General features: G+C 46.9%; 1 pseudogene; it reads right to left on the bottom strand.

The window, feature by feature from the left end:
* Positions 1-375: 375 nt before the first annotated feature.
* LOC123450411 lies at positions 376-2767 on the bottom strand (annotated as a pseudogene).
* Between the last annotated feature and the right edge of the window lie 14012 nt (positions 2768-16779).

The raw sequence follows: 16779 nt of genomic DNA, 5'->3' as shown, positions 1-16779 counted from the left end.
AAGCCTTTGTCTCCTCTCATCTCAACAGATTGTGCATTCGATTTCACAAAATTATATTTCCAAAACATATCGTGAATATTTGATGATCTTGTACTAACTATATAGTATGATAGAATTACAAAAAGAAAAGTATGACGCCGATAGACTAACCAACCCGTTCTTGGCTTGTTCACTCTGTTTGCTCTACACCGCGGATTACATTTACATTCGCACAGTATCATGTCAAATGTCTCACGAATTAACATCACATAACTTCTCTTGAAAAATATGAGGTCATGCAGGATGCAACCAACCTTGGGTCGCCAGGGAAACAGAGCAAGGTGTGTTATCCGCGGCCATGTCCTTGGCCGACCTCCTTTGTTGCTCCGTTCTAGCTCAATCATCAGTTAACTCCAACATGAATTCCAACTTTGATCCACCACCATGGGTCACTGTCAGCAGCTCCTCGCAGCGTGCTGACACAAAACCCGCCGCTGTTGTCGGAATCTCCTAGCCGCACTCAATAAAAAATTCAGTGTGTTGAACAGGCACACAAATTCCTTTAAAGTAATTTCCTTGTACAAATAGGCAAGTAGGAGAAACTTACAGGGAGCAGGAAAATCTAAAAACTGACATATCTTTGATGAAGCTACATAACTTTACATACATCTACTAACTTATTATCCTATGATCAAGTGTTACTTTCCCTACATGACTAACCTGGAACAGATGACAATAAATACGATCAGTGTCGGTACCAATAATCAGTACACATATCTAAAATTTTCTCTCTTAAGAAGGAGTGCAAAAAACATGACAGAACATCACATAACTAATCCAAATCATATCTCCCTGTACAAAATTGCCACAAACAGAGTAAAGAACATCACACACACCAGCAGGATATGATACAAATCCCCATCTTAACTGCTTCAAAATTTCTCTAGCTGAACCCATCGCACACATTGGAAAAGATGCTAAGTAACGTGTTCACACACTGACAATTATTCAAATCAGGGCAAAGATGAGTAGATCAATTTTAGCACCTTCAGATTTGGTAAATATTCTGTTGGTATATTCATCTAATTTTGCTGCCTTCGTCCAGAAAAAAGGGTAATCACACCCGATGACATGAGGGCATTAGCAGATGGATGGACGCCTTAGGGATGTGTGGGGAGGGATACCTCAGTCGGAGAAGCAATAGCTTGCGGAACAGCCGGAAACGGTAAATGAACAAGTCTGCATAAAAAATATATAGGGGTTGCATTGCATGGTGGTACACCTGAACAAGGAGCTCCATATGATGCTTGCTTTCTTTCGTTACAGAATCAACCCAGTTATCATCATAAGCATTCTCGAGAATGACAAGTGGACATGCCATGTCCCATCCGCCACAATCACAACCCCCACCATACCTCCATCTATCTAGCAAAGATGATGTGTTGGATTCATTATCGCTTGATAATCCATGCAGACCACTCGGTGTGACCACTTTGATAGTACCAGCGGACGAACACTTCTTGTCCTTATTAAATGGGATCTAAATGACTGTTGTTGCAATCTCCAAATGAGGATAAAGATCCTCTTCAGACCATGGCCGAGATGTCGATACCTCTGGATTATGCCTTGCATCATGCTGGTGGTCAATCAGATTAACCTTTTGTGGATATTCACGAGAGACTGGTTTATCAACGACGCCACAGGATTCCGGCTGACTGGGCTGCGTACACTCGGTCTTCTCCTCGGCAGCAAAACTTCGCCTTGCGTGAGCGATATCGTACAGAACAAACTCGGTGTTGACAGAATTATTCAGAATGCCATCTTTTCCAACTTCAGAGCATAGATAGGAGGAAACCTGCATCTGGCCTACAATTGGAGGCAAACATCTGCGCTCATCTTTGGAAAACCTCCCAGCAGTGCTTCCTCGTTTACCACTACTATGGAAAGTGTAAATCCGGCTCAGTTCACTCCCACTCTCCCAGTACCTAGAAGAAATGGACTCTTCCGGGCCATCGACACAAAAATCATACAAGGGAATGCCATTTATGGAATCACATTTAAGAACTGCTCGGAGATGAGCAGGTGATAAAGAAGCCTCCGTCATATGCCGACTTTCTCCATTTGGCTGGCAATTGGATGATGCTTGCCTCCGCTCAGTCCTCGAGAGATCACTGAGCAACAATTTGCGGGGCACGCAGTTTCTGCTGCTTGCCGGCACAGCTGCAGTGTTGGGGTCTTCCTTCTCAGCAAGAGATGGGCTGCTTCTAACACACTTGGACTTCATGATCGGGCTCAGCATCTTCTTGAAAGAACTTGATCGAGCTGCTTTAGTGATGCTCTCTGTGGCGTGATTGACACATTCTGATGGACTGGTGCCATCAGAGGCGCTCTCCCTCTTTGCTGGCATATACATATCAGGAATATTACTTGCTGGAACCCTCTCCCTCTCACCATGGTGTTTACTTTCACCAGCACATACGCCTGAGGTGAGGTCAAATTGAATTTCCACCTCCACGGAGACCTCCGCGTGCACCAGAGGACACCGTTGCTGCAGACCTCCCCGAGGGCAGAGGCAGGAGGTGGCTTGCGGCTGCGCTGGAGGCAAACTCCAAGGGGGAGGCGTTGCACATCCAGCACGGGAGGGGCGGGGATGGGTTGCCCGCTGCCGGATCTCGCTGGATTCAAGCACGGACGAATCGTGTTGGTGGCCCTGGAGATACTGGTATCTTGAAGAGAGGGAGTTGTGAGGAAGAGAGAAGAAGAAGGGAGAGAGAGATGCGCTGCTCATCTGCTCGTCCGACAAGTGTCCGGTCACCGACTACGATGCGAGGTGGAGGAGGTCCGACCGGCGCGGTCGGGAGTAGGAGGGAGCTCGGGGAAGTAGCGGAGAGCGTGGTTCTGGCTAGATCGGTCTCGGATAGGTTTTCCAGGGCAACATCTGGGTCTCAACGGGCCGTGGGCTCGCCCCGAAGCAGCTACGTGAAACGTTTTTTAACTTATTTACTGGACTGCGGGTTTATTCAACCAAACGGCACGGACTTTTTTGTAAAAATGTTCTGGCGGAAATTCCGAAAAAAACGATAGCCGCTTTATTATTCGGTAAAGACTGGGTGTATTGGGGACACAAGAGACTGTCACACCCAGCTTTCACTATCACATTTTGTGTAATTCAAAAATCTGAGTTTATCAGAACTTTTTCAAAACTAATGTTGCGAGTGCCATGATTGCCATTGTATTCTTTAATGCTTGAGTGTGTGATATCAAAAACCACAATTCTCATGACCCAATCATTTTCAAAACCCTTTTTCTTATGTCTGATCAATTCAAAACCCTGCTTTGGGTTGCACTACAAGTCCTTGATGGCAAGGAGTGTTCTTACTCAAAGTATCTCATCTGGTTCTAGCACCATTTTAGTTCACCAAAACCACAAAATAATTATTTTATGAATTTTTTTCTTATTTTGATTGCATGTCCATTTCTGAGGCCAGAAATGATATTCCTATATGGAAAAATACTTTTCTGGATTAGAAAAATCTGAGAAAATTTGGAGATGATCAGAAGGACATATATTTTCCATACATAAGATTTTCATCTCCTATTTATATTATTATTATTTGAGTAAAACCCTGAAAACCCTTTATTTCTGTTTTGACCTTTTGAAATATTTCCAAAGGAAATATTCTCAACAAATTCCTAGGAAATTCCAATGGTATCCCTATGCCATATTTGGTACCCATATAAATTTCACCTTGATCCAAGGTGATTAAGGTCACCAAATAATTGCAAAACCCCTTGTGTCTAGTATGGAGTTAAAGCAACTCTACATAGCAAAGTTTATTCATTGGAGCTGAAACTTTGCACTAGTGCCTAATACCTCAAATGAGGACTCCATGCCAAAAATGGGATTTGTGGGACCTATTTTGACCACACTCTCTTTGGAAGGAACAAATCTGGTCATTTGGTGATGTTTTAAAGTTTACAAAGCTAAACTTGTCAAATGGAGCTCAAACTTGGTGAAACTCCTTCTTTTAGCACCAAACACAATCCTCTTAAGTTGCATAGCCAGTGGTGGGGTGTAGCCAGCCCAAACCATTGTCGAGCACCTTCCGACAGTTGGGTAAAACCCCTCCTAACCTTAGCTAAACCCAATCCCTTTCTCCTAAACTCATAGAATAGGTGAGTGACATCAATGCCGAACTCCAGTCAAGTGGCCCCTCTCTGGTTCAAAGTATATAAGCCAAAATCCCCAATTTGAGCTTCAGCCCAAGGCTGACAGCACCTGTTTCTTGTCCCTCTTTGACCAGCCAAGACTTCCACGGGATTCCAACGGCTAGGCATCTCAAAGCCAGTGCTCAGGACATGCTAGACACGTCCAAGGCACCCCATAGTGCACCAGAATGCCGTGGCACGCCAAAACTATGCTCTAGTCGTGCTACAGAGAGCAACCAAGGTGAGGGCCACTCCCTCGCCTAGTTCCAGCCTCCTCGCGGTGTCTCTCCTCTCCCCCGACAACCCCTCTGCATCAGGCAGCCCTCAGGGCCCCTCCTTTCCTGCGCTAAGAGCCGGTGCGACGCGTGCCCGCATGCACCAAAAGGGCCAGAGGAGCGCGGCCACGATAGCTCGCCTCTCCTCCCTCCCTCTCTCTCGTAGTGAGTCCTCGCGGTCCAAAACCATGTCCTGAGACTGTGGTTTCGACCCCAGCCTCTCCCTGCACCCCCATGCACGCCACGGTGGATCACCGGCGCCCCCGAGTCGGCTCACCATCGCGGGCCTATGTATAGCCCCTCCCCTTGCTCCAGAACCCATCGCTCCACCTCACCAAGACCCCAATCACCTCCCTAGCCACCCGAGTAAGCAAGCAGAGCCCCGGTGCTCGAGATAGACCGAGGCCTCTCCACCTCGGAGCTCCGGTCGATCTCCGGCTACATGTTGGCTCTCGCGTCCCTCTGCCCACTAAAGCACTCTCCGTGATCCTAGGAAGCTTTCCCCCCTCTTCCCCGAGCAAATCCGTGCACGTAGCTACCACCTCCACATTCACTCGAAACCACTCCGCCGCGGCTACATCGTCGCCAGTGAATCTGAGCCACTCTGCCATCAACTGAACCATGAGCAGGTAGGCGACGATGAGCCGGACCCATTCGTGTCGTTGTTAGGGCCCGAGGACGTCAGTAGCCACGCCGGCGTACTCCTCCTCCTCTCTTGCCAGAGGTAGGAGACGACCCCGCCAAGTGTGCCCCACTTGTCAGTGGCCTATCTCTCTCTCCCTCGCTGCCCGCAGCCACTGACCGCAGGGGCCCACGCGTCAGGTTTAAACCTGACGGCGCGCGTGCCTGGGCATGCTGGTTGGCTGGCCAGTGGGCCGGCCCAGTCCCAGGCTAAGCCAGGCGAGGGGCTGTAGCCCTTTTCTTTTATATTTTAAAACTTGATTTTCAATGATTTTTGTAAGTAGATTTCACCAGTGAAATAATATGATTTTTCCACTGTTATTTTTCTATAAACATGTAGTATTTAGCAGAACCATTGAAGTAAGTTTTGAAACAACTATTCTATTTTTATAGTAATAAAAAGGGTTAAAATGGAATAGTTTTGCTTCTGTTATATTGATTTTAAAAATATTATCTCACTAAAACTAGAGACAAATATTTTTAAAATAACAATAGAGATTTATCATAATTAAACGACATTTTTAAAGTGATTTTGTGATCTGTTTTAGAGTGAGCTACTTATTGCATTTATTTATTACGACCATAGAAAACCCGTGTGACGAAGGAGTTGGAGCGGAAAACCTCGAAGACCACGGATACCTAGCACACCAAGGCAAGCAGCCCTTTGACCATGACTGAGCATATGTTATATTGCATGCTAGTGTAGCAAGTATTTCCGTTCCATGTGATCTTCAGTATGCGGTAAATCATCGAAGTGATGTTACCGAAGGCTCCTCCGGAGCACTTGCATTTTGAGCATGATCGTACCACCTATGAGGGTCACGCTAATATCATGTTGACAAGTAAAGCTAGAATAGGAGTAGCATCAGCATGTTATTGGTATAAATCAAAGGTTTATGAAAACCCCATCGGGTGTCACTAATGCCCGAGGGTGTTGATGAGTTAGGTTGCCACTTTTGGTGAAGTGTTGCACCGGATATTTTGTGTGAGTATGGTTTCGGAAATGGGATTAGATTTATGATGTGTCGACCATCCCAAGCTTACATGAACGACCACGTTACTCCTTTATGGGACGGGGCTTTGTGAATTACTCTGGTCGGTGCTAGCAAAGAGCCACATTACTAGTGGCGGGAGTGATGTGTGGTGACTCTCATGATGGGGTCGTGCCAGGTAGGGCGACTATGCCGTTTTTACGTGTTCGAGGCACACCGTTGGTTCCCCATGGTTGATACTGTCCAGACTTGGTGCTTGTAAGACGTACAACATGTGGGCTGGGTACCAATCGAGTGGACCTCTTTGTCTAGTATCGTCAGGGGAAAGGCATAGATCGGGTACTTACCCCGGGTATGTTATATACCGCGAGTCGTGTATGACACGGAAGTTTCCCGGATCTCATGGGTCCAGCGTACTACCTCTGTAGAGTGTAAAACTATTCGAATAGCCATGTCCACGGTCAAGGATAGTTGGGTACATTCACTCGAAACCACTCCGCCGCGGCTACATCGTCGCCAGTGAATCTGAGCCACTCTGCCATCAACTGAACCATGAGCAGGTAGGCGACGACGAGCCGGACCCATTCGTGTCGTTGTTAGGGCCCGAGGACGTCAGTAGCCACGCCGGCGTACTCCTCCTCCTCTCTTGCCAGAGGTAGGAGACGACCCCGCCAAGTGTGCCCCACTTGTCAGTGGCCTATCTCTCTCTCCCTCGCTGCCCGCAGCCACTGACCGCAGGGGCCCACGCGTCAGGTTTAAACCTGACGGCGCGCGTGCCTGGGCATGCTGGTTGGCTGGCCAGTGGGCCGGCCCAGTCCCAGGCTAAGCCAGGCGAGGGGCTGTAGCCCTTTTCTTTTATATTTTAAAACTTGATTTTCAATGATTTTTGTAAGTAGATTTCACCAGTGAAATAATATGATTTTTCCACTGTTATTTTTCTATAAACATGTAGTATTTAGCAGAACCATTGAAGTAATTTTTGAAACAACTATTCTATTTTTATAGTAATAAAAAGGGTTAAAATGGAATAGTTTTGCTTCTGTTATATTGATTTTAAAAATATTATCTCACTAAAACTAGAGACAAATATTTTTAAAATAACAATAGAGATTTATCATAATTAAACGACATTTTTAAAGTGATTTTGTGATCTGTTTTAGAGTGAGCTACTTCTTGCATTTATTTATTACGACCATAGAAAACCCGTGTGACGAAGGAGTTGGAGCGGAAAACCTCGAAGACCACGGATACCTAGCACACCAAGGCAAGCAGCCCTTTGACCATGACTGAGCATATGTTATATTGCATGCTAGTGTAGCAAGTATTTCCGTTCCATGTGATCTTCAGTATGCGGTAAATCATCGAAGTGATGTTACCGAAGGCTCCTCCGGAGCACTTGCATTTTGAGCATGATCGTACCACCTATGAGGGTCACGCTAATATCATGTTGACAAGTAAAGCTAGAATAGGAGTAGCATCAGCATGTTATTGGTATAAATCAAAGGTTTATGAAAACCCCATCGGGTGTCACTAATGCCCGAGGGTGTTGATGAGTTAGGTTGCCACTTTTGGTGAAGTGGTGCACCAGATATTTTGTGTGAGTATGGTTTCGGAAATGGGATTAGATTTATGATGTGTCGACCATCCCAAGCTTACATGAACGACCACGTTACTCCTTTATGGGACGGGGCTTTGTGAATTACTCTGGTCGGTGCTAGCAAAGAGCCACATTACTAGTGGCGGGAGTGATGTGTGGTGACTCTCATGATGGGGTCGTGCCAGGTAGGGCGACTATGCCGTTTTTACGTGTTCGAGGCACACCGTTGGTTCCCCATGGTTGATACTGTCCAGACTTGGTGCTTGTAAGACGTACAACATGTGGGCTGGGTACCAATCGAGTGGACCTCTTTGTCTAGTATCGTCAGGGGAAAGGCATAGATCGGGTACTTACCCCGGGTATGTTATATACCGCGAGTCGTGTATGACATGGAAGTTTCCCGGATCTCATGGGTCCAGCGTACTACCTCTGTAGAGTGTAAAACTATTCGAATAGCCATGTCCACGGTCAAGGATAGTTGGGTAGTCCTGCTTAAACTATGTCCAGTCGTTTCCGCATAAACCAAGTGTGTGTGTGAGTGTGGTGTTAATATGAAAGAGTTGATATGACCAAGTTTGTTGACTTGGCATATAAGGTGAATACGGAGTATTCAACCCTTGACAGATATGTTGATATCTGTAACCTGGTCTTCTAATCAACGTCTAGTTTATGATGCATATCCATGATCAAGTTTACTCATAGATAAGATGCTATCCACCAAAGATGCATATTATTGATATCCTTCACTTTCATTGTTCGTATCATGGGCTGTTTGCGAGTACATTCAAAAGTACTCATTGGCTTGCCACTGGTTATATTATTGACCAGACATGGAAGGACCAGAGTTTGGAAAAGAGTACGTCTTCGGAGATGCCCTTGTGAACTAGGACGCTTCCTAGTCAGAATGCCTCTTGGTGTAGGGTGATGGCATGGGCACCCGCTTAGCTCTAAGATTTCCGCTACTAGTTGTATCCATGTGATTTGGCCTTATAGGCCCTACCATGTGAACCTGACCATTCGGTCACGTGATGTAATAATTTTGTACTTGGATGTAAGACTCTCAATATTCAGTATATGTGTGTTCGGTGAGCATTGATCTCTGGGATCACTAAGCACGTTCATTCGGCGATCTCGACTCATAAGTCGGGGTCCCCACAGAGCTGGTATTAGAGCCATCCTGACTATAGGAAGCCTTAGGTAGCGTGGACACTAGTCAAGACGATTAGTGCACCTAGACTTTAAACTGAGATTTCTGCACGCACTAAAGCTTTCTAACCCTCTCCCCTACATCTTGTAGATGGCTGCCGTACCTGTGATGCTTCTGGAGACGGGCTTTCCCCTACTTTTGGGAGATAGCCTCGAGAAGTGCCAAGTACGCCAGACGCCGATCTTCCTCTACCACGAACACTGTGTCAACGCCGACACCAAGGAATATCACGTGGACGTGATAGTGAAGGCTAATGACTCCCCAACTAGTTGGTTCTTCGAAGGACCACAGATGGAGGATCTGATGTTGGAAGTGGAGACAGCTACACGAGAGGCGCTCGTGCGTCTCCGCGACATCCTTCCCGAGATGGCTAACGAGCCAGCTACTCGTCACCTACCTTTTATAAGGATGGGATAGACGGGAATTGGACACTCAACCCATCTTTAGAGGGCGGGACGCCACTAAGGTTTCAGACCTACTTCAGTCTCTCCACCGACACTTTGACACACCTTTTCATCAAGGACTCAACCAAGATTCGCCAAGAGCTGCATCAACTCAAGGACCTACTTCGCTTGGAAAAGATGAAGACCGGTAAGGTTAGGAAGGAAGGAGCAACCGGAGGTCGATCAACCATTACCTTCCGAGGGGGAGTACCACCGCTTCAGGCCACTCCTATTCAGAGTCGCCGCCTGACCGTGGAAGAGTACACTGAGCTCCTCACTGCCTCGCCATCTAAGAGACGGCGTGATGGACCACTTCCTTCTTCTACTCCCCTGAAGGAGGAAAGCACAGATGAAGATGACGACAAAGACCCTGCAGAATCCACCTATGAGACCGAGCAGTCCGCCGCTTAGGATTACGTCTTAGGGAATGAGGAGTTTCCCCTCCAAGCGTAGGGTATTGATGTATCGGTTCATGCGAACCATAAGTGTTGTGTAAGCATGTTTGATGCAAGCCGCATTTCTGCCTTAGGTAGCTTGTAAGCGACTACATCACTTGTTTTAATCTAATGCATTAGCTTTTCTAAAAATCTTTGGCTTAAAAATCTCACACTAGCACAACACCGGACCCCCCTTATTAGAGCATCATCTCTTATGATTCCGGCCAGTTTGGCAAATTGACCTGTCTATTCCCCTGACAGGATGGTGATTGCAACTCGCACCAGCACCTTTGGCAACCCCGACTCTACCTTTCAAGTCAGCAGCAGGAACCGGAGGGGACGCTCAAGCTAGAGATCACCACGATCAGCAGCAAGACAATGTTCCACCACCACCGCCTCCTCCGAAAAGCCTGACTATGGCTCAGTTCCTTCAAGCTCTTCGCGAGGAGCGTCAAGCCAACAATGCCGCTATTCAACAGTTGGCTCATGTCTTGGCGAACAACCCGCAACAGAACGGGAATGGCAATGGTCGCTCTACTCTATCCGACTTTATGCGGACTACGCCACCCATATTCACGTAGACAACTGAACCATTGGATGCTGATGAGTGGATCCGTACTATCGAAGAACTCCTCGCGCTGGTCAAGTGCACTGATGATCGTGAAAAGGTCCTCTATGTTTCTCACTATCTTGGGGGCACCGCCAGAGCTTGGTGGGATGGGTTCCAGATCATGCGAGCCGGGCAGGTTTCACTTGGGCTATGTTCAAGGAGGGATTCCGCGCTACTCAAATTCCTCCCAGAATAATGACCATTAAGAAGCGGTCTTTCCGAGCTTTAAGGCAAGGAGTGGATCCGTCAAGGAGTATTTGCAGAAGTTCAACCTCCTATCTAGACATGCACCAGAGGATGTCAACACTGAGGCCGCTAAAGTGGAACGCTTTATGGAAGGAATGCAACAGTCACTCCAGTATCAACTGGTTGTTTGTGAATGTCGGACCTTCATCGATCTGGTTAATAAGGCCCTTATGTTGGTGGATAAGTGTCGTGCAATGGACGACACCCGTAAGCACAAGCTGATGGGTAGTGGAGGACCTAGTAATCTAAAGCCACGCCCATGGAAGTCAGCTCCAGCAAGACCCAGTTATTAGCAGCAACAGTACAAGTCTCCAACATTTCGCCAGAACTACCAGCCTCAGCAGCAAGTCAACACCATGCTAGCATTCAACCCACCGAACAACAGTGGAGTCAAGACCAACGTTCCAGCACAAGTTACCTATTTTGGACGTGGACAGACTGGGCACTATTCTAGGCAGTGTCCCAACAAGAAGCCCGACGCACCGCACCCCAATGTGCCAAATCAAGGTCAAGGAGCACCAGACAGGAACCAAGCACCCCACAATCTGCAGTATCACAGCAGGGGACGTATCAACCGCATCTCCGCAGAAGAGGCACAGGAAGACCCGGACTGCATTCTGGGTACGTTCCTCGTCAACTGCACCCGAGCAACAATTTTGTTTGATTGTGGTGCTTCACATTTTTTTGTTACACAAAGGTTTGCGGAAAAGTGTGGCTTGAATCCTACCCTGCTTAATGGGAAAATGGCAATACATACCCCGGGAGCAGTGTTAAGGACCAACCTAGGGTGTAGAGAAGTCGGGATTGTTATCAATGGGATAAGCTTCTCAGCAGATCGCATCGTCATTAAGTCTCAAGGCCTAGAAGTAATTCTCGGCATGGATTGGTTGGCCAAACACAAGAGCATCTTGGACTGTGCCAACTGGGCTATTACCATGACAAGCGACCAAGGGGTCAAAGTCAAGTATGTCTCTGAGCCAGTATCCACTCGTGTACCTCTGGTTAACAGCCCGTCGGAAGAAGAGCTAGACCGAGTGCCGATAGTCTACGAGTACTCGGACGTCTTTCCTGATGAGCTACCAGGGATGCCTCCTGACCGAGACATCGACTTCATCATTGAGCTCATGCCCGGATGGAGGCCTATCTATAAGAAGCTTTATAGGATGGGATCCAAAGAGCTAGCGGAGCTGAAGAAGCAGCTCGATGAGCAACTCACGAAAGGATTCATTCGTCCGAGTGCATCACCTTGGGGATCACCTATTCTGTTCGTGTCTAAGAAGGATGGGACTATCAGACTTTGCGTCGATTACCGTTCCCTCAATGAGGTCATGATCAAGAACAAGTACCCACTACCCAAGATTGAAGACTTGTTTGACGAGTTAAATGGAGCCAAGGTATTTTCCAAGATCGATCTCCGATCTAAATATTACCAACTGAAGATCCGACCTGAAGACATACCCAAGACTGCGTTCGTGACCCGGTACGGTCTATACGAGTGCACTGTCATGTCTTTTAGTTTGACTAATGCCCCACCATACTTCATGTACCTCATGAACAAGGTCTTCATGTAATACCTGGATAAGTTTGTCGTCGTATTTATTGATGACATATTAATCTTCTCCAAGTCCGAAGAAGAGCATGAGAGACACTTGAGGTTAGTGTTGGATAAGCTTCGAGAGCACCAACTTTATGCCAAATTCAGAAAATGCCAATTCTGGCTGAAAGAAGTTGGATTCTTGGGTCATACCGTGACGACAAGTGGATTGGCAGTCGATCCCTCCAAGATAATACGGTAACCAACTGGGAGTCGCCAATTGATGTGAAGGAAGTCAGGAGCTTCCTCGGGCTCGCGGCATACTACCGCAAGTTCGTAGAGGGATTCTCCCGCATCGCTCGACCCATGACTCGGCTCTTGAAGAAAGGCAAGAAGTTCGTATGGACGTCGGAGTGTGAAGATAGCTTCCAGGAGTTGAAGAAGAGATTGACTACTGCCCCGGTATTAGTTACTCCAGATATCAGCAAGGAGTTTGTGATATATAGTGATGCCTCCAGAACCGGGCTTGGTGGGGTCCTAATGCAAGACGGCAGGGCCGTGGCATATCTGCCACGGCAACTGCGTCCGCATGAGGAGAATTATGCGAGCCATGATCTCGAATTGGCAGCCGTAGTGCATGCTCTAAAGACATGGAGACATTACCTTCTAGGGAAGCGATGTGAAATATACACTGACCACAAAAGTCTGAAATATATCTTTAGTCAAAGGGAATTGAATATGAGACAACGAAGATGGTTGGCGTTAATCAAAGACTACGATCTCAACATTCAATACCACCCTGGCAAGGCCAATGTAGTGGCTAATGCCTTAAGCAGGAAGACCAACACCTTGAACATTATGCTCAAGGAAAGGCTACCCGCCTTATATGAAGAAATGGAAAACTTCGGGTTGGAGCTAGTTGTACCAGGATTCCTGGCTAACCTCGAAGTCAAACCAACGCTGGCTGACGATATCAAGGAAACCCATACGAGTCAAAAGAGCATTGAAGGCATCAAGAAGAAGATCCAGGAAGGCAAGACCCCATGATTCTTAGTGGATGAACAAGGAGTAGTGTGGTTTGAGAAACGTTTAGGTGTACCCAACAAGGCAGAACTCAAGGACTTGATCCTGCAGAAAGCGCATGACACGCCCTACTCTATTCACCCCGGTGGTACCAAGATGTATCAAGATCTCTGAGAGAAATTCTGGTGGCATGGCATGAAGAGGGAAATAGCATCTTATGTTGCCAAGTATGACGTGTGCCAGCGAGTCAAGGCTGTGCATGAGCGACTTGCTAGACTACTACAACCTCTCCAAGTGCCAGAATGGAAGTGGGACAAAGTAGGCATGGACTTCGTCACCGTCTTACCCAGGTCTAGCAGAGGCCATGACACTGCATGGGTCATCATCGACCATCTGACCAAGGTATCTCACTTCATACAGGTCAGCACCACCTATGGGGACGACAAGTTGGCTAGCCTCTACATTGAGTGTATTGTGAGCCTACACGGAGTTCCCAAGGAGATTGTTTCTGACCGAGGCATGCAGTTCACTTCAAGATTCTGGAAGAAGATCCAAGAAGCCCTCAGAACCAAACTCTCTTTCAGCACCTCTTTCCACCCGCAGACGGGCGGATAGATGGAAAGAGTAAACCAGATACTCGAAGATATGCTCCGCGCTTGTGTCTTGGCGCATGGTCCCAAATGGGAAGACTGTCTGTCGTTCGTTGAGTTCTCATACAACAACAGCTACCAGTCCAGTCTCCAAATGGCCCATTTGAAGTGTTGTACAGACGGAAGTGCCGCACCCCGCTCAATTGGCCCGAAGCTAGTGAAGGATTGATTTTCGGACCGGAAGTTCTCCAAGAAGGAGAAGATAAGGTGCAGCTTGTTCGAGAAAACCTAAAGGCACCCAAGTCACGACACAAGAGCTATGCGGATTCTCACCGCAGAGATGTGGAGTTCGTTCCCGGATACCAAGTGTACCTCCGCGTCACACCTCTCAAGGGAACCAAGCGTTTACACGTCAAGGGGAAACTTGCTCCAAGGTTCATTGGACCTTTTAGGATCACGACAAGGCGTGGAGAAGTTTCTTACCAATTGGAGCTTCCTCCGGAACTTTCGGGTGTGCACAATGTCTTCCATGTGTCACAACTTTGGAAATGTCTTCAAATGCCAAACCGTCCTGATCTTTATAAGGACATCGACCATCAGGCCATCGACCTCCGGCCGGATCTCACTTATCATGAGAAGCTGATCCGCATCTTGGATGAAGCAGAGCGTTGCACCAGAAGCCGCACCATCAAGTATTTCAAGGTTCATTGGAGCAACCACACCAAAGCAGAAGCAACCTAGGAACATGAAGACTATCTCCGATCTGAGTTTGCGTACCTTTTTAGCACCTAGCTTAGGAATCATGGGGCCGAGATTCTTGTAAGGGGGATAGGTTTGTCACACCCTGCTTTCACTATCACTTTTTGTGTAATTCAAAAACCTGAGTTTATTAGAACTTTTTCAAAACTAATGTTGTTAGTGCCATGATTTCCATTGTATGCTTGAATGCTTGAGTGTGTGATATCAAAAACCACAATTCTCATGCCCCAATTATTTTCAAAACCCTTTTTCTTATTTCTGATCAATTCAAAACCCTGCTTTGGGTTGCACTATAAGTCCTTGATGGCAAGGAGTGTTCTTACCCAAAGTTTCTGATCTGGTTCTAGCACCATTTTAGTTCACCAAAACCATAAAATAATTATTTGATGAATTATTTTCTTATTTTAATTGCATGTCCATTTCTAAGGCCAGAAATGATATTCCTATATGGAAAAATACTATTCTGCCTTAGAAAAATTGGAGATGATCAGAAGGACATATATTTTCCGTACATAAGATTTTCAACCCCTATTTATATTATTATTATTGGAGTAAATCCCTGAAAACCCTTTCTGTTTGTTTCGACCTTTTGAAATATTTCCAAAGGAAATATTCTCAATAAATTCCTAGGAAATTCAGTGGTACCCCTAAGCCATATTTGGTGCCCATATAAAATTTCACCTTGATGCAAGGTGATTAAGGTCACCAAATAATTGCAAACCCCCTTTTGTCTAGTATGGAGTTAGAGAAACTCTACATAGCAAAGTTTATTCATTGGAGCTGAAACTTTCCAGGAGTGCGTAATACCCCAAATGAGGACTCCATGCCAAAAATGGGATTTGTGGGACTTGTTTTGACCACACTCTCTTTGGAAGGAACACATCTGGTGATTTGGTGATGTTTTCAAGTTTACAAAGCTAAACTTGTCCAATGGAACTCAAACTTGGTGAAACACCTTGTTTTAGCACCAAACCCAATCATGTTAAGTTGCATAGCCACTTGTGGGGTGCAGCCACCCCAAACCACTGTCGAGCACCTTCTGTCAGTTGGGTAAAACCCCTCCTAACCTTAGCTAAACACAATCCCTTTCTCCCAAACTCATAGAATAGGTGCCTGACATCAATGCCCGACTCCAGTCAAGTGGACCCTCTCTGGTTCAAAGTAGATAAGCCAAAATCCCCAATTTGAGCTTCAGCCCAAGGCTGACAGCACGTGTTTCTTGTCCCTCTTTGACAAACCAGGACTTCCACGGGATTTCAACGGCTAGGCATCTCCAAGCCAGTGCCCAGGACATGCTAGACACGACCAAGGCACCCCAGAGCGCACCCACATGTCGTGGCATGCCAAAACTGCACTCTGGGCGCGCTACAGAGAGCAACCGAGGTGGGGGCGACTCCCTCGGCCAGTTCCAGCCTCCCCGCGGTGTCCCTCCTCTCCCCCGACTACACCTCTGCATTGATACGTCTCCATCATATCTACTTTTCCAAACTCTTTTGCCCTTGTTTTGGACTCTAATTTGCATGATTTGAATGGAGCTGACCCGGACTAACGCTGTTTTCAACATAATTACCATGGTGTTGTTTTTGCGCAAAAATAAAAGTTCTCGGAATGACCTGTAAATTTACGGGGATTTTTTGTGGAATATATATAAAATACTAGCGCAAGAATCAACCGGAGGGGTGGAGCTGAGAGCCCACAAGCCCACCAGGCGCGGGCCCCCCTGGCCGCGCCTGGCATGCTTGTGGGGCCCACATTGCTCCACCGCCTCCAATCTCAGCTCTATTTAGTCCCTTTCGCCCGGAAAAAAATAAGGGAGAAGGGTTCATCACATTTTACGATACGGAGGCGCCGCCACCTCCTGTTCTTCCTCCGGAGGGAAGATCTGGAGTCTGTTCTGGGCTTCGTAGAGGGGAGATCGTTGCCATCGTCATCACCAACCTTCCGTCATCGCCAATTCCATGATGGTCTTCACCGTTCGTGAGTAATCTCATCGTAGGCTTGCTGGACGGTGATGGGTTGGATGAGATCTATCATGTAATCGAGTTAGTTTTGACGGGGATTGATTCCTAGTATCTAATATGTTCCGACATTGATGTTGCTACTACTTTGCCATGCTTAATGCTTGTCACTAGGGCCCGAGTGCCATGATTTCAGATCTGAACCTATTATGTTGTCGCCAATATATGTGTGTTCTTGA

Source organism: Hordeum vulgare, chromosome 4H (assembly GCF_904849725.1).
Source record: "Hordeum vulgare subsp. vulgare chromosome 4H, MorexV3_pseudomolecules_assembly, whole genome shotgun sequence".
Classification (NCBI taxonomy): Eukaryota; Viridiplantae; Streptophyta; class Magnoliopsida; order Poales; family Poaceae; genus Hordeum; species Hordeum vulgare.
Note: the sequence above shows the minus strand (reverse complement) of the source record. Positions and strands in the feature narration are given on the sequence as shown.